The sequence below is a fragment of the Artemia sp. Qi Xiang Cuo genome, chromosome 8 (genome assembly GCF_049724085.1).
Source record: "Artemia sp. Qi Xiang Cuo chromosome 8, ASM4972408v1, whole genome shotgun sequence".
In the NCBI taxonomy this organism is placed as follows: Eukaryota; Metazoa; Arthropoda; class Branchiopoda; order Anostraca; family Artemiidae; genus Artemia; species Artemia sp. Qi Xiang Cuo.
The window spans coordinates 70,944,880-70,954,082 of record NC_142801.1 but is presented as its reverse complement, the minus strand read 5'-3'; the positions used below and the strand labels follow the sequence as shown (position 1 = coordinate 70,954,082).

At 33.3% G+C, this 9,203-nt stretch overlaps 1 protein-coding gene across 7 annotated transcripts in view; it reads left to right on the top strand.

Moving 5' to 3' along the window:
• The first annotated feature begins 721 nt into the window (after positions 1–721).
• LOC148949765 (ceramide synthase 6-like) overlaps positions 722–9,203 on the top strand; it is a 65,400-nt gene continuing 56,918 nt past the window's right edge. For 2 of the 7 annotated variants that reach the window (XM_089093744.1, XM_089093736.1), the window contains exon 1: positions 766–885. The gene's annotated coding sequence lies outside the window, so the exon portion shown is untranslated. Of the gene's footprint in view, positions 886–2,069; positions 2,280–7,795; positions 7,911–9,203 lie in introns of those variants that run through there. The other 5 variants (XM_089093737.1, XM_089093741.1, XM_089093739.1 and 2 more) reach the window with 5 other exon arrangements.

The window sequence follows — 9,203 nt, the reverse complement described above, 5'->3', positions numbered from 1 at the left end:
ACTTCTAGGCAACCCAAGCCCTAATAAATACACTGTTTCGGATCCATTTTATGCTCCAGCTTATATACTGGGTCTATTTACAAATTTATATTTTTTTTCCAAACTGAAAGATATGGTTCCGGAAAATCAAATTAGACATGGGAATACTTTTGCGAAAACTGAGTAAGAATTTAAAAAAGAACAGCTACGTTAGACCAACCTCGTCTTTGAATCTCAACCGTGACAGGGGACGAGAATACATTCCAGTTTTGACACCGATATATGAATATTCATGAGCATAGAAGCATTTATGAATTTTTTACCCAATCTTAGTTTATTAGCCGGATTATCAGTTCTTTCTAGCAAGGTCCAAAAAATTGTAGTAGAGAAAAAACTCTTTCGGGGGAAAAATGAACTGGAATAGTCCTTAAGATCCATAACAACCACAGGTAGGAAGTATGTACATACTTCTTGTCTTTTATAGCAACTCAGCTATAAAAATCCTTGTCGGCACAAGAAACTTTTTGCCTGGCTATTTGCAAAAGCCAGGCCAACTTATATAAAAACTTATAGAACATGACAAGCTTCATTTTTTGTCAGGTTATTTGGTTAGAGCCAAAAATTTGTTTGATTTGTTACTTGAACGGTATCAGAAAAACTTTCGGATTTTCTGTGTTCGGCTGCCGGAATTTTCAGAATTTTATACAGACCAAACCGAAACCTGGTTAGCAATCTGGAAGCTCTTTCTCTTTGTAGATGCACTTACAGAAGAAGTACAAGAAAGCACTTTGAAGTTCCTACTCGGCAGGTAGGATAGAAGTAGGATTACTACATTGTTTTCTTGAATAAATCTTTCATTTGTTTAGACAAGTTTGCTGTTTATATAATTTCAAGATTAAAAAAAAGGTGAGGATAGCCATTAGTCTACTAGCCTGACTTCTAATCACTATGTCAGCAGTTCAACAACCATAAGAACCCCTATGCAGTTGAGCAAAATTATGTAAAACTTAAACCCTTACATCTTGTTACTAAATAGGAATCGAGAAAAATTGTACATATCATTGAATAGTTAAAAATCTAAGCTAGGCTATGTATCAATATGGCTATTAGGCCTATTAAAATTATTTAAAATCAATCACTTGGAATTATTAGTTTATTGACTAACATAGAAGGACCCTGGGTAAATTTTTACCAAATCGTATTATTGACTTACAAATAAAGTGAATATACCATTCAATGCTTTTTTTTATGCTGATTATGAATATAATAGCCTAATTATTTTTGTCTGAAATGAATTTTAGCCCCCCCCCCCCTATATATGGCAATTCAGAATATATGTTTGCGCATTTGGGGGTGGGGGTTAGGTTAGGGGGGGGCTAAAATTCATTTCAGACAAAAATAATTATTAGGCTATACCATTTGATGCCTTTTTTATGCTGATTATGAATATAATAGGCTAATCATTTTGGTCAATATATACCAAATCATATTATTGAGTTAGGACTAAAGTGAATACACCATTCGATGCCTTTTTTTATGCTGATTACGAATATAATAAGCATTTCTATCGGAAATGAATTTCAGCCCCCCCCCCCCTATATCGGCTATACCTAACCTAACCCTGAATTGGCCTATATAGGGGGGGGGGCTGAAACTCATTTTCGATATAAATGCTTATTATATTCATAATCAGCATAAAAAAGGCATCGAATGGTGTATTCACTTTAGTCCTAACTCAATAATATGATTTTGTATATATTGACCATCATTTTTGTCAGAAATGAATTTTAGCCCCCCCCGTAACCTAACCCCTCACCCCCAAACATACAAATATATATCCTGAATTGACATATATTGGGGGGGGGGCTAAAATTCATTTCCGACAGAAATGATTATTATATTTGTAATCAGCATAAAAAAAGGCATTGAATAGTAGAAGAAGAAGAAGGATTTATTTAAAAAAACATATCAACAAAAAATTATTGCTGCCTAGTAGTATAGTATATTCACTTTATTTTTAAGTCAATAATATGATTTGGTAAAAATTTACCAAAACTACTGGTCCACAGAAGACCATCATGTGCATCAGAACTTCTACACTGTTGACTCTATGCCACTATGGAATAGTCTCTCAAATGACACTCTTCAATCAAGACTACTGAAACATTCAAGAAGGGCATCAATTGGGACTAGACAAATGTGGAAAGAAAGCTGACTTGGGATGCTTGATAAAGTTCATACCCCAGCAAGAGTACAGGAGATTTGACACCACCTTATCTTGCTGGTAAATGTGATTTAAGGTAATATGTGTTCTTAGAAATAGTATTATCTGTCAAGCTTTGATTTTAAATTATATTAAATAATTCTAGAAGGAATTCTTTAGAATATCCATTGGGCACCTTCCCTGATACCCATTAGTCAACAGTTAAACACTGCTTAAATGATTACTGTAATTTTATGTAAACTCTTTATTATACAACCTAGAATATAGATTACTTCACTATTAAATTTGTTTCAATTTTCTCAATAAGTATGTTACTAGCCTAGGTTGAATATTTTATCCATGAACAATGCCAAATAGAATATAGGCTATGCCCAATGTATGCTGCAAATTGTATATACTTGCTGTATTTTTAATAGCATAGTGCAAGTCCTCTTTCTGCTGCTTGTTCACTTTTTCTGTCAAATTAATAAGAAGAAAAGAATCAAGCTGTTGAAAATGTAGAGTGGGGGTACTGGTGCATTATGCAGACACTGCTAAAGAAGTCAAGTTTGGGTAATGCTAATGAAATAAAATAAAATAGGATGAATATATAAGTTTATAAACAAATTTGGGCTATATATTTGCACATTAAGGGAAGTGGGGGGGGGGGAGGGGTAAAGCATACCATATACTAAACACATAACTTAACTTAGGTACCTCCCCCCCAAACCCCAAAAAACAACAGTTTAAATATCATAAACACAATGAAAACCACACTTTGCATTCCATTTCTCTGTAGCCATCTCTTGCAAATAATCCATTTGGTGGGTTTTGTCTCTTGTACAATATATAGCAGTCTCCACATAATGCACTAGTACCAGAGTATGCCTATGTGTAATTGCCAAGTAAAAGATAAGGGAGACCAGTGGAATTTTTGGTCTATCGTTCTGTAATTTTGGGAATAAAGTTTTTTTTTTTAATGTCTGGAGGTACATCAGCAATTAGGAGACAAGGTAGGGAAATACTTGGAAATGCCCCAGAAGGGCATAACTTGGGTGGGGAATGTCTTTTTGTTAAAATGTGTTCTGTGTAAGGGTTGTGGCTGTGTTTTTTTTTTTAATGGAAGCATAACTTACTTCTCTTACACTGAAGCATATCTAAGCTAACTTTTTTTTAGGAAGAGAGAGTAATTTTAGGAATTTTTTTTTAGGAAGTAATTTTAGGAAGTTTTTTAGGAAGTAATTTTAGGAAGTTTTTTAGGAAGTAATTGCAGGAAGTAATTTTAGGAAGTTTTTTAGGAAGTAATTTTAGGAAGAATTTTAGAGAGTTTTTTTTAGGAAGAAAGAGAAAATTATTTGCATGGCTCTGTTTTGGAAAGATTTTTTTTTCTGACTCTTTCCTGGAAATCCCAAGGTGCCAGGATGGACAAGCATATTTGAGATGAGAGTAGACAAAAGCAGTACAAATCCCTTAAGAATTGGAAGGGAGGATGCCAATTTTTTTTAAAAGCTTAAGGAGGGAGATAGATGCATTAGCTTTATGTATGGCATTTTTTTGCATGGACACTCTACTTCAAACTACAAGAAACTATGATCCCAAGTAATTCAAAGGAGTCCAGGAGGAATAGGATTAAGAAAATGGGGCAGGAATTTAAAGAAACAAGTTGGCATTATCATGGATTTAGAAATGTTAATCTCATTTCCAAGTTAGGTGCATCTTGTGCAATACAATTGAGGATGCTCATAGAATTTCTGTTACAAGTTTCAATGACTGTAAGGTCATTAACAAATTCCCATCTATCAGGAAATTCCTTAGCCAGTCCCCAGTATTGGACACATGATCTTAAAGTTGGAAAAAATAAATATGCAGACATTTTGGTCTAGACTTCTGCTTGGCTGTCCTCAGTACACAGAAGTAAACAAAGAGTAAATATCAGATGGAAGTCCCAAGGCAAAAAAAAAAATTAATAAAAGAGGCTTTCTTGAAGCAATGGTGAAAGGGCAACAATATAAAAGCATCAAACCATTGAATGGCTATTCAAACCTGGAAAGTTGTTTTGTGTAAAGCTTTTTTGAATGATAATTGTTAACCAGGCATAGTATTCTCATAAATTGGCTTCACTCCTGATTAAGTGTGAAAAATTTAAAAGGTTTTAAAAATTGGAAGAATAAGTCTTAATTTGGAAAAAAAATAATTCTGAAATGACATAATCATTTCAAACCTTTTCAAACCTGCTATTCAAACTACTGAAACCTGTGAAATAATTTTGTGTAAAGCTTTTTTGAATGCTATTTGTTTACCAGGTATAATGTTTTCAGAAATTGGTTTCACAACTGATTTAGAAATTGATAGGGTTTTAAAAAATTTGTCTTAATTTGAAAAATACAAATATGACTTAAAATCCTACTCAAATCAATGGAATTATGTTTCCAGTAATCTTGGTACAAGGTTCCTTTTATCAGCTAAACACTTTATTAACCAAAGAGCAATACCATTTGAATTTATATTCTACTGTTTTCTAAATCTAATAGTTACTTTCTTGATGATTGTGTCCTAATGCTCTTCCCTATTGGGGCTCAATATAGCCTTGGGAAGTGTACAAAAGTTGGTTGATCTTATTTTTCAAACTAGTGTTATTTGGTATTATGAAACAAAGGATGATTAGGAATAAGTCCAGACAGAATTTGGAACAATAAAGTCAACAAACTCTTGTTTATAGCAAAGGGCTGTACAGGGAGGAGGGTTAAGATACAATTGTTGCAGCAGCAACTGTAGTATTTTGAGAAAGTATTGAATAGGGAACCAAATCATATTATTCTTTTTCTATTGAAGCAAATAAGATTGTAAAAAAAAAATCTTACACCAGTATTGCCACAATTTTTAAGCTTGGAGTCAAAGAAAAGTTGACTCATCAATATTAATGAAAAACCTATATTTGTATACAAAGCTAAGATATGTATAGAGATTTCTTGCCTTCAATATTCTAAGCCTTGGAAGTAAGAAAGAGCATAGATAGGAAGTTATAAACACTTTCCCATCTGTTGGCTAATTTAGGCTGTGAATTAATCTCTGAAAGTGTATTATCCTAGCTGAACTACTTTCCAAGATGTCAAGATACCAAATTTTACTTAGTGTGAAACTCCCCTCTATAAATGTAGACCATTACAATGCACATACTAGTGGTTTTGACCATTTTTGCCCATATAGGCTATGAACAGTATTGCTGTGTGCTGTGCAATTTTTATGGTATCAGTACTATGTTTGACCTCTTACAAACTAGACACTATAATAACAAAATTCTTGGTAATAGTCTCATGCATTGCCTTATCTGAACTGAACACTATAATAATAACACTCTTACTTTATAGATTGAGAAAAATTCACTTAACTCTATGAGTTACTTCCTGTTTAAATGCCTACCCTCCCCCCCCGTCTCAAAGGCCTGTATGTAGCTCTAATCCAGCAGTCAGCAAAAATATAGTTCTTTGTCCCCTTAAGTGCAATTCTGGCAGAAATACCCACTAAGAGGCAATAAAGTTGTGTTATGGGGTATTGGTTGGCTGTTGGCTGTAGGATACATGATAGGGCAAGGGGGAAGACTTGCAGCAATACTTCCACTATCTCCAAATTTTGGCAAAATCCCTCTATTTGTTTGATTTTTTGGGAAAAAAAATTTAGTTCCCCAAATGCCTCAAAAGTCATGTAAGCCTTATCTCTTCCCTAAAACCAAGTTTTGTTCATTCACAAAACAAATTCCCTGCAACACCTGTGGAATTCTTCAAATTTCATTCTTGCATTAAGCAAGTTAAGAAACTTTCTGACACTATAATCTATATGTCTGTTCAGTTTTCAAATATTGCTCATCAGTGTGGTATCCCATGAACCAAATTTATCACTTCAAAAAGAGTCTGAGCAATAAATGGAATAATGAATAAACAAAGCAGCATTGCAAATTTTTCATAAGTCCAATTATGTGCAGCTTCCAGGGCAATGCTAGGGCCAGAGAGTTTTCTGGGTGGAAAGATTTTGGGACTGTACTGCAACATTTGTCTTATGAGGGGTAAGTATTAGGACTTCCATATATTTCAGAAGCCAGATCTCAAGATATCCTTAATAGGTAATTTCCCAACCAATTTTGTGGGGAGCAGGAATATGTGTCACTTGTGTCCAGGCATGATTCATACAAAAGAAAGGAATTTATATGTCTTTGCATGGTGATGTTTACATTTACCTATTGTGGTATTTTCTATTTATTCAATTTTGCAAATAACTTGTTAAACAAAGAGTTCCTGAGTAATCTGTTAAATAAAGTGTACTTTATTAAGTGAAAAAAAGGAGAAAATTGAAATATTATGGTTAAGGAGATTGTGTTGGCATTTTCAAGAAAAAAACCTGTATTGACAAGCACTATTTCAAAACAATCATTATAAATATTAAATAAGAACAAAACAAATCTTTTCAGCTGAAAGTAGGAAGCAACATTAGAACAAACAGAATTATTCCATATATGAGGGGTTTGCCCCCTCCTAAATACCTCACTCTTTGCACTGAAGTTTTGTAGTACTTAATTTTTTTTTATTCCAATTAAACTGCCCTTGTATTTCAGAAGTTGTTCCTAAAGAATTGGGACAAAAAGTCAGACTTTAGTGTAAAGAGCAAGGTATTTAGGAAGGGCCAACCCCCCTCATATATGGAATAACTTCTGTTTGTTTTAAGTTTAATGTTGCCCCTAACTTTGAGTTTAAAAACATGTATTTTATTGAATTTCTGTTTTTTTTTTCAAGTGATGCCGGTAAATCCAGCTCCCCTCCGACGCAAATCCCCCCCCCCCCCCAGAGAATTTCTTGCAGATGATTCTAAATGAAAATTCTCCTTAGTGTACTGCCATTTGAAAAATACTTCCAATTTCTGATTGTTTTTCAAAATCATGCCTGCAATCCCTTCCACCCTGTTGAAAGTTGCTCCCCCATGAAGAATTTCTCCTGCAGAAAATCCCCCCCCCCATGAAAATTTTCCCAGGATAATTCTCCCAGAACATCTCCAAATGTAAAATAGAGTTGGCAAAGAGAAAGTAAGAAATAAAAAACAATTGTATAGGAGTTCTGGCAAATTCCCAAGTGTAAAATTTTCCTTGGAAAGTTCACCCCATTATAACGTCCTTCCATGGAAAATCCCCTTGAAGCATAAAATCCTCTCTCCCACAGAAAAATATCTATATACTTCCAATAACACATACTGTACATAATCTATGGACAAATTTCCCAACTAACAGCCCTTTCTCCTGGGGTTATGGGGGGTCTTGTTATCCCAAAAGGTATAGTTATTGAACTTTTCAACTATGCTCAGCAAAATGGCCATCTCAAAATTTTGATTGGATAACTTAGGGGGGGGGGTGACATGGGAGGAGGGCTAGTTGCTAGTTGCCCTCAAAAGTTTTTGTCACTCAAAAAAGGTACTAGAACTATTCTTTTTGGTTAAAATAAGCCCTCTTTCAATATTCTAGGACAATCAGTTCTGTACAATCACCCCTGAAAAAAAACAACAAAAACAAATAAACATGCATATGTGATCTGTTTGTCCTGGCAAAAAATACAAAATTTTACGTTTTTGCAGATGGGAGCCTGAAACTTCTACAGTAGGGTTCTCTGATATGCTGAATCTGATGCTGTGATTTTCATTAAGATTCCTTGACTTTTTGTGGATATTTTCCTCCTTTTTGGAAACTTAGGTAAATTTTCTCAGACTTGTAGGTTTTGATGGGCAACACTAAACTGAATTAATCTTATATATTTGGGATCAGCACAAAAATCTAATTCTTTTGATATATCTGTTGGTATCCAAATTTTGTTTTTTAGAGTTTTGGCTGCTATTGACTTAGTTGCTCCTTACTTACAGTTTGTTTGATGAGGTTAGTATTTCTTAGCAATTCTGTCACTCAAAACTGCAGAGTAGCCTTAGCATTTGTGAAAAACCCCTCTTCTTGCTATTATAAACCCCTCTTTTTGGAATTTTCTGCTTTTGGTATTGATATTGGTAGCTTTGAAATACAGTAGAATTAGTATATTCCAAAAAACATGGAGCTATCGAGATTTAAATTCGGATGCCTTTGCATCGATTTGGAAATTGGATGCCTTTGCATCAAAATAGGCCATATAAGTGGCCTGTTTTGAAGGGTCTAGAGAAGAAGAAAACAATCATGTTCAGTGCTTTGAATAGCATTCCTGTCTGTGAAATTTTTGCTCTTCTATAAGACTACCCTTCTCTAAAAAATTTTGCTATTTTATAAATAGATATAAAATTAACAACTCGGATTAGAAATCTGAAAAGCCCATGTCCTACAAGAGTCTAAATCGTGAAAACGTAAAAACAATCGTGGAGGAATAAATAAAAAAAATCTAGATTTTTCAATCTCGCTAATTAATTAAGTTTTTTTTTATTTTAAGTTGTTTTTTAAGTTTAAAAAAAACTGAAAAGTTTTGCATTTGCTTTTCTTTCCCTTTCTGGTTCCATATATTCATAGAAACAATCTTTTTCTGAACAATAATTTTATTGATTTGAGATATTGCATTATTGACAATAGCCTGGAATTGTGTCTGAAATTAGAAACAACAACCTAGATATTCAAACTTTCCAAGGGGATACAAGAATATTTTTACTGTCAGTCGTTGTCATACTTTTATCAATAAATAAAATTTTTACTAAGTATAAAATCAAGTTTTATTCATTGTGCACAATTTAATGGAGGTTTAAAATTATACAAAGGATTACTAAATTACTAACTAAATTTGATTCTCAGAAATTATATAGTCATAATATTGTTCATCTTTCATGAAATGTTTATCAACAAATATATGTTTGCTTAGCATGAAATTTTATGTATTGTGCCATAATTTATTGGAGGTTTAGAATTATAACAAAGAGTTACTAAATAGATTTGTCTCTCAGAAATGTTTCAATCATTTTATTGTTCATATAAACTTACTTGGTTAAAACTTATTTGTTTATAAACACTTATTTCATA